Source organism: Aquarana catesbeiana, linkage group LG06 (assembly GCF_042186555.1).
Source record: "Aquarana catesbeiana isolate 2022-GZ linkage group LG06, ASM4218655v1, whole genome shotgun sequence".
Taxonomy (NCBI): domain Eukaryota; kingdom Metazoa; phylum Chordata; class Amphibia; order Anura; family Ranidae; genus Aquarana; species Aquarana catesbeiana.
Window position 1 is genome coordinate 175,044,909 of NC_133329.1, and position 12,114 is coordinate 175,057,022.

The 12,114-nt window shown below is 46.8% G+C and overlaps 1 protein-coding gene across 11 annotated transcripts in view; it reads left to right on the forward strand.

Moving 5' to 3' along the window:
* Nucleotides 1–3,533: 3,533 nt before the first annotated feature.
* MARF1 (meiosis regulator and mRNA stability factor 1) overlaps nt 3,534–12,114 on the forward strand; it is a 453,542-nt gene continuing 444,961 nt past the window's right edge. For 3 of the 11 annotated variants that reach the window (XM_073591151.1, XM_073591152.1, XM_073591149.1), the window contains exon 1: nt 3,546–3,613. The gene's annotated coding sequence lies outside the window, so the exon portion shown is untranslated. Of the gene's footprint in view, nt 3,614–12,114 lie in introns of all 11 variants that reach the window. The other 8 variants (XM_073591156.1, XM_073591157.1, XR_012235026.1 and 5 more) reach the window with 7 other exon arrangements.

Here is a 12,114-nt window from a genome sequence, read left to right on the forward strand (position 1 = left end):
GAGTGCAGCTCTGCCCATTTTCCAGGAAACACATGCAGCCTTTAAATCCCTGCTCTTCCACCATGGCTTCAGTTATTGTTTGCTTTGTCATGGCCATGGTAGAAGCGCATGCTGGAACCAGGGAGCTGCCCTCTCTCCAAGGTGGAGGGAGAGGAGAAGGCTTGCCTTAAAGTGCGTCTGCCTGGAGTGAAGTGACCATCCCAGCACCCCCCCAGTACGGGCAGGGGTTTTTCCGGAGTCCCCAGCCTCTCCAGCTCAGGGAAAGCAATGGCCTTCAGCAGGCATCAGTGTGAGTGTTTGGTAGGAGGTGCATGGAAGGCACGTGATCAGATGCTTACATCAAGACATGTATGGTTTAATCATGTACAAACATCATCATATAAATATAGAATCATACAAATAATACGTTGCATAAAAACAGGTAACAAAATAGGCACTGGGAAGGTAAAAATGAGGTATGCCCATGTTGAGGCAGGTATTTAAAAAAGTCTGACGGGTTTCGAGGGCAACCTCTTCATCAGAGCCAGGAGAACAGGAGCACAGTCTGTATGGGCCGGTAGGCCGACATGTGTACATGGGGAGGAGTGGCTAGTAGGAGGGGATGTCCTGTGATGGATAATTGATTATTCCAAGTTCCATACCAGTCCACGTCCAGGTGTTCTAGGTGGGATATAGATCAGAACAGTATATACCTTACACTACAGACTGGAGACGTAAAATAAATTTACATTGAAAATTGCATTAAAAAAGGTCAGATGTGAAGACTTAATTAAAAATGTATATATAAAAAAGGTACCATATCAATACAGGTGGTCCCCGGGTTACAAACAAGATAGGGACTGTAGGTTTGTTCTTAAAGGGGTTGTAAAGGTAAAAATTTTTTCACCTTAATGCATTCTATGCATTAAGGTGAAAAAACTTTTGACAATACCGCCGCCCCCAGCCCCCCCGTTTTACTTACCTGATGCCTCGAATCTTCGCTGCTCGTTCTCGTCATCTTCATTGCAGCTCAGCCTGGTCGCTGATTGGCTGCAGTGGATGGATTGAAAGCAGCGCAGCCATTGGCTCGCGCTGCTGTCAATCACATCCGATGACGCGGCACGCCGGGGGGCGGGGCCGAGTGATACAGCGAGCGGCTATAGCCGCCGGCTGTATCACGGGAGCGCGCCCGCAAGCACTCACCACCATGCGGGAGCTCGCATTAAGGTGGTTAATGCTTGCGGGGAGGAGCTGAAACAGCCGCCGAGGGACCCCAGAGGACCAGGTTCGGGGCCACTCTGTGCAGAACGAGCTGCACAGTGAAGGTAAGTATAACATGTTTGTTATTTAAAAAAAAAAAAAATAATTACCTTTACAACCCCTTTAAGTTGAATCTGTTTGTAAGTCGGAACAGGTACATTTTTTTTAAGTGTAGCTCCAGCCAAAAAAACTTTTTAAGCTTTTTGGATAGCATAGGGAAGGGTTAACACCCCTGTAACATTTGTTTTGCTGTGTCTGCCCCTGTTCAGAAGATTTCACCTCACTTTCTGTCCCAATGACAATTGGATTTTGAAAATTTTGGGCTGTTGTAGAAACAAGGATTGGTGATAAAGCATCAGTGGAGGTACCTTTTCCCCATAATGGCTCTTACAGGAGTGAATTTCCCTTCCTAGGGGTAGATTTCCTCTCACTTCCTGTTGTCTCCCTCCGTTTGTAAGTAGGAGTCGTTTGTAAGTCAGATGTTTGTAACTAGGGGACCCCCTGTACAAGGAATTAATGATAGGTAGTAGACATTGATTCTAATTATATATAATATATATATGACACAAGTGAAAGATGTAAAAAATGCACAGAGGAACGTTGAGAGATATAGTCTCACCACATGGTGTAACCAGTTGTGCTTCTGTGCAAACGACATGCGCATGCATGTGAAGACAACTCTGCCAGCACGTGAATCGCTGTGTAGGAACAAAAGTGTGGAAGTATGCCAATGTTCACAGAAAGCACAAATGGGGGTACAGAGATGACCGTGCAGTTGTGCAAAAAAAAATAGAAATATTCATATACATAGAAATATATAAATGTCCATATAGAATAAATTATATATATATATATATATAGATATAGATATAGATATAGATATAGATATAGAGAGAGAGAGCCTACCTATAAACACATACCATGTGCCTATGTAAAAGATATGTCATAACAGTAGGGTGGGAATATACAGTTTGTGCAGCAGAGAGTGGCGGAAGTGAATGCATTGCAGTATGAGGGTGCAGGGATATAGTGGTGCTGGTGGCCAAAAAGTGGAAGTGGCAGACAGGTGGATTAATGGGGGATCGCACCTACCTATGAATGAAATAAGAATGTATAATAATTGTATTTTCCTTTTGCGGTGGTATTTGGCTGTCAGATGTGCCTGTAGTAAAGAAATAAGATGAGCAGGGGGAAAAAAGCAGCGGAGTGTGACCTAAAGGGGGGGGGGGGGGCCTTTAGGACAGGGGTCTTCAACTGCGGCCCTCCAGGTGTTCAGGAACTACAATTCCTATCATGCCTAGTCATGTCTGTGAATGTCCGAGTTTTACAATGCCTCATGGGATGTGTAGTTCTGCAACAGCTGGAGGGCCGTTGTTTGAGGATCCCTGCTTTAGGACACTGGTGGGTCAGCAGGATAAGGGAGGTACAGAGTTGGTGGGGAGACCTTGTGGCTGACCTGTCTCCAGTGGGTATGTAGAAGCGGCTGCAGTCTGTAAAGGTACTTCGGGGTGGAGAGCCGTATGATCCTGGAAGTTGGAGGAGGGAGGAGGCGTCCTTGAGGTAGCTGTAGCTGTGGATGCCTGAACAAGATGCGTCTTGCTGCCTGGGATAGGCAAGTGTAATAAGGACATGCTGGAGGGTTTAAAAGGCTCTGAGGGGCGGGCTAGGAGTGAGTGTAGCCAGTGGGAGGGGGTGGGTGTGACCTGCCATTGGAACGCATGCCAGGGTGTGAGTGGTCGTGCGTTCCAAGAGGTATTGTCGTGACACCTGTCAGCTCACAGGGGAGGGTGGGCCGACTGGGAACTTCCCATGTATGAGCCGAGCCGTCGTAATAGACGGCAGGCTCATTTGGCTCCCATCAGCGAACCCCTGGGAAGAACCTAGAGAGGAGGATGGCTCCATGCACTGGCACACATGACATGCAGGCATCAGGTGCACAGCCACACACCCACAGGTGTGCTGGCGGCATATGCGTATAAGGGAGTAAAAAGGCTGGTGTTATAACCAGTTATATCATATACAGTGTTGTAATGCAAATGAAGTGACAGCCTACAATCCTTCATCCCACAACAACAAAAATAAATGGGCCAAAAAACTGGAAAATGGCCGAACTCCATCATCAGGAGCCAAAGCCCAGCAAACGCAAGGACATACTAATGACTCTGCCACCACTTCAACAAAAAGCATGAACCACACTCTACCACCAGTATCACCACAACTGACTACCACACCAGCCACCAGCTGAACAATACACCCACTTAGCAAAAACCGATGGAAAACACACTAACATGTATTTTTTTTTTTTTTTTGAGGGAGCTGTGGGAAGCTGGAACCCCACGGCTCAACAAGAAACCCCTCTGGAATTTCAACAGAGGTTGGTGAGAAAAAGAGAAGATGGAGAAGAAGAGGTTGATGATGAGGAGGAGAGAGTACCAAAAAAAGGGAAAAGATAACTCCTACACACACTACAATTAAGATCTTTAATCTATCTAGTTCAGTCTTCGATGACACACAACTCCACATTCTTTGTAAAGGTTTCAACTTCGCCCCTAAACACCCACCCAAACCTTTTTTAGATCTTTATAGACCTCAATAGGTACATGAGAAATCTCACCCTAAAAAGGTATTTTGCCCTTCGCGAATCACACCCTCTGAAGCAACATCCTCATCCGTAAGCACTCCATCTGACAACATTGCACTAAATATGGACAACACACTTGAAAATTTAGAGAGTCTATTTCAGGAGGGAGCCTGCGAGGACTATGAAACTGAACCGGAACTCTTAGCCCTCATGGAAAAACAGATCACGCACACTGACTTCAAACCCAAGTCTTCCTTCCATCCCTATTGGGCAAAAGGAAAATTCATTTCAATCCTCTATGAGATAGTGCTAGATGAAATTCAAAAGGATCTGTCCAAAAAACTGTTTCAGTGACAAATCCATAAACATTAAGAATAAAGATCACGAAGTCCCCTAAGAAATCCTTAAGAAATTCCAGGACAGGGAAGACATCATTATCAGGCAAGCCGACAAAGGCGGTGGTTTAGTAATTCAAAATCATGATGACTATTTGGCAGAGGCCTTAAGACTCCTTGGGGATATCGACACATATGAGAAACTCCCTGCTGACCCACTACCATCTTTTCCCCTAATCGTCTTTCAGGACAGCCACCTGAGAGCTTGGCTCCTCCCTTCTGTTTGGAAACACCTGCGCCAGCTTGTATAAATTTCCTTCTCCCCTGCTGGCTCCTCAGTTATTTGTGTTTCCTCCAGTGGGGAGACACCATAGGAACCAGCCAGGAGAGCCAGAGGAGGCTCAGGCAAACATGTCCTGAAAGAGGAGTGGGGACTCCTAGGACAGACCAGAGAGGTTGGTGTACAGAGCAGCCTGGTGAGGCAAAGCCCTGTGAGCAGCAGTTACACTAACCTGGTCAGGAAAGTCATTTTTCTGTTTGCCACCCCCGCATCCCTGAGTGCAGGTCGAGGTCGGGGGGGCGGCCTTTTCAAACGCTGAGTGCAGTGAAGCGGAGCGCAGCTCCTGCAGTCTCATACCCCCAGCTACATGTGAAGAAACAAACATGCCGGGTATTGGGATTGCACGGCCTGTGGCGGGTGACGTCATATCCGGCCGAAAGGGGGCGGGCACTTCCGGGTTCGCGGCTTCCGGTTCCGGGCCAAGAACGCTGAAAAGGAGCCAGGCATGGGCTGGAGAGGAGCCAGACAAGCTGTAGAGACAGCACAGGCTCCGGAGGTGACACGAGGATGGCGGATGCAGAGGACCTAGACCGCACTGCTCCAGCAGAGACCAGCTCCAGCCATGTGAAGGTAAGGGGAACCTAGGGTGGAGCTCCCCTGGCCTGTACCACCCCCCCCCCCCCACCCCCCCATCAATTTAGGGCTAAGGGAAGGGGGGGAGTAGGTTAAGGACCCTCATGTGTCGGAGGGTGGTTTCATAGGGCCCCTGGTGAGGCAAGCCCGAATGAAGTGTTGCACTCCTGCAAATGTGCGGGGGAAGGGTACTGTGTATTAATGGTATGGGGTTTTTTGTTTTATGTCTTTTCAGAAAACAGAAAAAAACAGGGTCTCTCATGTTTCAAAAAAGAGGTGTCCTTCCTGTAAAGTTACCCTTAAAGATACCTGGGAAAAGGCATTATGCAAAGAGTGTATTAGTAAACTAGTACAAGAACACTCTTCAGAGCAGGGTGAGCTAGCAGCGTCAGTTAAGGAATTGTCTAATACCTTCAAATCTTTCAAAAACCTTCTTTGAGGGTTTCCAAATGCCACAGCTTCTGACTGCTCCTCTGACAACACCATTACCAAAAACACAGGCAATACCCTCCACGAGTGCAGGCTCTTCAGTAGCCCCTAGGGAGGAGGTGGAGGAGGAGCCGGACAGTGCAACATCTGGCTCCCAAGAGTCTGAGGGGGAAGCCCTGGATGGGGATTCCAGGAAGCCATCCCGATATAAACTCTCTTTAGATGAGGTAGATCATCTATTAGGGGCCATCTATACCACACTAGGTATACCAGGAGAAAAAGACATTGTCACTGCATGATCAGATGTATGAGTGCCTGGGGGAACAGGAAAAGAAGAATTTTCCTGTTCATGAGGTCCTTATAGAGGCTATTAAGAAGGAATGGCAGGAACCTGAAAGGAAGCTATTTTTTTCTGAGGCCTTAAAAAGGCGATTTCCCTTTTCGGAGGATCCAGCATCAGTATGGAACAAGATTCCAAAACTAGATGCGGCCTTCTCGCAAGTATCGAGGCACACGGACTTGGCCTTTGAGGACATGGGGGTTTTGTCTGAGCCAATGGATAAAAGGATGCACTCCCTGTTAAAAAAGTCATGGGACTCAACCGTGGGTAGCCTGAAGCCAGCAATGGCGGTCACGGTGGTAGCTAGGAACGTAGAGTTCTGGTTAAACCAATTACAGGCTCACATTGAGGCAGGTACTGCAAAGGAGCAAATCCTAAACTCATTTCCCACGCTGCTGCGAGGTCTTGCTTATATTGCAGACGCATCCGCAGAATTGGTGCGAATGGCAGCCAGGTCCTCTGCCCTAGCCAATTCCACTAGAAGAGCATTATGGCTTAAGACATGGCAGGGTGACTGCGCGTCCAAGGCCAAGCTCTGTGGAATTCCTTTTACAGGGGATCTGCTATTCGGACCAGGCTTAGAGAAGGTGCTGGATCGAACGGCAGATAAAAAGAAGGCGTTTCCACTAAAACGTAAGGCAAATTGGAAACAGCCACAACAAAATAAAAGGAGGCAAAGAGGGAATACAAGACCCCGATTTGCAGCTCCCAAAATGGAAACCCAGAGGAAACCTTGGGTTCAGAGAGGGAAAGGCAAAGGGGGGGCGATTTTTCGTCCTCCTGAGCAAACCCAAAAGAAATGACACAATAGTCGCAGTAGGGGGAAGACTGGGGGCCTTCCTTCCGCAATGGGAAGAGATATCTTCCAACAAATTCATTCTGAGAACAATAAAGGAGGGATATCGTTTGGAGTTCTCAAAAGCACCCCCAAACAGATTATACATCACCAAACCCCCAAAAAACAAGGAGAAGGCCAGAGGGTTAATGAGATCCTTAGAGGACCTCCAGCAACAAAAGGTGATAATCAAGGTACCAAGGGGAGAGAGAGGGCAGGGTTTCTACTCCCACATATTCGGAGTTCAGAAAACTTCAGGGAAGACCAGACCCATCCTCAACCTCAAGCCTCTAAATTTATCCATAACCTACAAAAGGTTCAGAATGGAGTCCATATATTCGGTAGGGGCCCTTCTGCCCCCAAACTGTTATATGGTCTCCCTAGACCTAAAGGACGCATACCTGCACATCCCGATACAGCAGGAGTGTCAAAAATTTCTAAGGTTTGCGATAGAGACGGGAAGAGGAACCAGGCATCTTCAATTTCAGGCTCTACCCTTCGGCCTCTCCTCATCGCCCAGAATTTTTACCAAGATTCTGGCTGAAGCTCTGGCACCATTACGGGTCAAAGGCATATCTGTCATAGCTTACTTGGACGACCTTCTCCTATTTGCAGAGTCGCCCCGGAAGTTACTAGAAAACCTCAGCTACACACAGACGTACTTAGAAAGTCTGGGTTGGCTGGTAAATTTGGAAAAATCCAATTTACAACCCAGTCAGCAAATAGTATACTTGGGGTATGTCATAGATTCAGCGCAACAAAGACTGTTTCTGCCCGAAGGAAAGATAGGGAAAATTCAGAAGGAAGTAAGCTTATTACAAGCCAATATACCGTGTGCCATAAGGCAGATAATGTCAACACTGGGACTGTTGACATCTGCGATTCCAGCGGTCCAATGGGCAGGCCTGCATTTTCGGCCACTACAGGTGTTCCTGTTTAAAAATGTGGGATCACAAGCAGGAGTCCTTAGACACCAGGGTTCTTTTATCAGCAAGGGTGAAAGGAACCTTATGGTGGTGGAGGACAATAGAGAACATAAACAAGGGACGGCTGTGGAATCTACCCATTTCCCGAATCCTAACCACAGACGCAAGTGGCGTAGGGTGGGGAGCGCATTTAAGCGCTCAGATAGCGCAAGGGACTTGGGGAAAAGAAGAGAGGAGGAGATCATCCAACTGGAAGGAATTAAGAGCAGTATGGTATGCACTTCAAGCCTTCCAGTCAGATTTCAAAGGTCAACATTTACAGGTCAGGTCCGACAATGTGTCAGTGATCGCCTATATAAACAAACAGGGAGGAACAAGGAGCGGAGCCCTGTGGACATTAGCAGAGGAAATCTTGAAGTGGGGAGAAAGAAACCTACTCTCTTTGTCAGCAATCCACTTGAAAGGGGATTTAAACAAAGTGGCAGATTTCCTCAGCAGGAAAAAGGTGAGAGAAGGCGATTGGGCGCTAAACCAGGAGGTATTCGAGCAGATAGCTCACAAGTGGGGAACACCTCAGATGGACTTGTTTGCCTCAAAGGAAAACAGGAAAGTCAGAGCGTTCTTCTCCCTGGAAAGAGAGGACGGAGCGCTCGGGGTAGATGCGCTGGCACAAGCATGGGCATTCAGCAAATGCTATGCCTTTCCCCCACCTATTCTCCTACCAGCGGTAATAAGAAAACTACGTATGGAGAATACAACGCTAATTCTCATAGCGCCCTATTGGCCCAGGAGACCGTGGTTCTCTATGCTCAGAGAACTCGCGGTAGAACCCCCCTGGTTTTTACCGATCCAGGAAGATCTACTCTCCCAGGGCCCAGTACACTGCCCCCAAGTGGAAAGATGGAACTTGGCCGCATGGTGTCTGAGGAGCAGTTGCTAGAAGCGAAAGGGTTCTCAGGCCGTCTAATAGACACAATGCTGAAAAGCAGGAAGATGGAGACACGGAACATCTACCAAAAAGTATGGAGGTGTTTCAACAGATGGTGTATAGACAAAAAATTTAATACACAAGGCTCAGTGGCAGTCCTGGAGTTCCTACAGGACGGGATAGACAAGGGACTAAGTCTTAGCACGCTTAAAAGTCAAGTGTCAGCACTTTCTGTTTACCTGGAGAAGAGATTAGCATCTGATCCGTGGGTAATCAGACTCTTTAGATCACTGAGCAGACAAAGACTGATACAGGGTACAGTTTTTCCAAAGTGGGATCTGTCATTAGTGCTGCAAACTATGACAGCTCACCCCTTTGAGCCACTGGATGATTGCAACCTGAAGATGCTGACGTTTAAAGCAGTTTTTTTTGGTGGCAATTACTACGGCTAAAAGGGTTTGTGAGATGGAGGCCCTATCAATCAGGCCTCCCTTTTTTCAGATTTTTCCGGATCACATAATTTTTAGAATGGATCCGGCATTTCTCCCTAAGGTGGCCTCGAAATTCCACAGAGGCCAGGAGATTGTGTTGCCGTCATTTTGCCCAAATCCTTCTAAGGAACAAGAAGTAAAGTTCCATAGTTGAGATGTGTTTTGCATTACTTAGAAGCAACCAAAGATATTAGGAAGACGGACTCCTTATTTATTTTGATTTCTGGAGCAAGGGAAGGGCAAAAGGCCACAAGACGTACCATAGCCAGATGGCTAAAAGAAGCCATTGAACAGGCTTATAGGTTAGGAGGTATGCAGGTCCCAGAGGGTATCAGGGCACACTCCACCAGGGCAATGGCTGTGTCGCAAGCAGAGAGAGCTGGAGCAACGCCGGACCAGATTTGTAAAGCGGCAACTTGGTCCAGCTTTGCCACCTTTGTAAGACACTATAGAGTGGATCTTTGGGCGGCTAAAGATCAGACCTTTGGACGCAAGGTCTTACAAGCCGTGCTCCCGCCCTAGGGGTAAGTGCTCGTTTATCCTCTCAGGTGGCTGTCCTGAAAGACGATTAGGGGAAAAACGAAGTTACTTACTGGTAACGTTCTTTCCCGGAGTCTTTCAGGACAGCCGGGTACCCACCCAATTGTGTATCAAGACATAGAGATTTCCTTACAGGAAATGTGATATAATGAATTGTGTTTATCATATATTCTTGTGTCTCCCCAGCGGACTGGAGGTGCTCTTTAAAGAACTGAGGAGCCAGCAGGGGAGGAGGAAATTTATACAGGCTGGCGCAGGTGTTTCCAAACAGAAGGGAGGAGCCAAGCTCTCAGGTGGCTGTCCTGAAAGACTCCGGGAAAGAACGTTACCAGTAAGTAACTTCGTTTTTTCAACCTCCCTCGAAGTCATACTAAATCAGGCTAGGGAAAATGGAGTCATTACAAAAAGTGAATTCCTCTTCTTAAACAAACAGCATCCACTGACTCCCCACTTCTACCACATCCCCAAAATTCATAAAAATCAGATAAATCCACTGGGCAGACCCATTATTGCTGGGATCGACAGCCTAACCAGCAATCTAGGTGGTTACATTGACCACTTCCTACAAGACTTGGTAATACAACTACCATCATACGTAAAAGATTCTGGACATATGCTCGACTTCCTTTCATCATTCTCATGGCAACCGCATTTCAAATGGCTCTCATTGGATGTCTCTTCTCTCTACACCTCCATCGAACACAAATATGGCATAGAAGCAGCCAAATACTTTCTTTCCAAGAGTAATATACACCCCCTACAGACCAAATTTCTCCTTGACTCCATCGAATTTTGCCTCACCCACAACTACTTCTCCTTAGTGGGTGAGTTCTTTCGCCAAACCAAGGGGACTGCTATGGGAGCAAAATTTGCCCCTAGCTACGCAAACCTTTTCATGGGCATGTGGTTAGACCTGTTTATCTGGGCCAACAATCCCTTCAAAGATCAGCTTGCCCTCTACACCAGATACATTGATGATATCCTGATCATTTGGAACGGATCACACATGGATCTAAACAAATTTCTCGAACACTGCAACTCCAATCCATATGGTATCTCCTTTACCCATGTGGTCGACAACACATCACTCGTCTTTTTGGATTTAGATTTAGGTTATGAATAATCACTCATCAAACAAGCCTTCTGCAAATATTGGACCCAGTACGACGAACATCCCTCAGTCACTATGGCAGTGGAGGCCAACAAAAGAAGTCAAAACAAGCATACTACTGACAGAAATGTCTCCAACTCCCTCAGATTCAGTACACAATTTAACACCAAAGCATTTGACATACAGAGAGTTATCGAGAAAAATTGGAACGTTCTCAAGCAAGATCCCATCCTCAACCTAGTTCTACCATCCAAAATGGTAGTTGTGTTTCGAAAATCCAAAGACCTTAGAAGTCTAATAGCTCCAAGCAGAGTACGAAAACCTCAGAGCCAAACTAAGACCCCCACTGGCCTTTGGACATCCATCTTTGATCAGAAGGGCAACTACAAGTGTGGAACCAAAAACTGGAGCCTGTGCCTTTATGGCACACTTCAAAAAAGAAATCATGGGGTCGGACGGCCAGAACTACAAAATCAAACAGTTCATAAATTGTGGCACCTCCAATCTAGTCTATGGTCTAATTTGTCCATTGCGGCCTTCTGTATGTTGGGCGCACAACACGTCCACTTAGGACAAGATTCAGCGATCATAAATGCAGCATCATCAATAGCAACACGTACCATCAGTCCATGAGTCATAAAAAAAGCCACAGCTATTCAGTACCCAGGCACTTCAGAGAATGTCACAATGGCAACCCAACAGGCCTCAAAGTGTTCGGCATTGAAGCCATCAAAAAAGATGCTGATAATGGGAGGAGATTTAGAAAACTCTGTAAACAAGAATCATTCTGGATTTTCACTCTTGGGTCAATGGTTCCCGATGGAATGAAGATTTAGAAAACCATGGGGCTATCTAAAAACAGGATTATCACCACCATGATTTGCCGACGCCCCCCCCCCGATCATCACCATCATCCAGCCATACGGTATACCCTTTATACCCTGTCTACTCCTGTCCCCGCAGTTTAAGCACACCACCTCTCCCTACATCATTTACTTCTGCCGCTTTTACACAACCTATATAGCTTACTACGTAACACCACTGTTTTACCTTACAAATATATTATAAATAAATCGTAGTCATGCTTCATTTGCATTACATCACTGTATATGATATAATTGGTTATAACAATAGCCTTTTTACTCCCTTATACGCATATGCCGCCAGCACACTTGTGGGTGTGTGTGGCTCTGTGCACCTGATGCCTGCATGTCATGTGTGCCAGTGCATGGAGCACAGATTCTCCCCCCCCCCCCCCCCCGTGCCTGAAACCACTCCTCAACCCTCCTCTGAGCCATCCTCCTCTCTAGGTTCTTCCCAGGGTGAGCTGTCATGGGCGCTCTCCCAGGTTGTTCTGAAAGGCTCTTAGAAATACCGTAACCGGTACATCTAACTAAGTTCTGTGGTGTGTGGTTGTTGTGTGTTTTTATCCACTTCAGCCCCGGA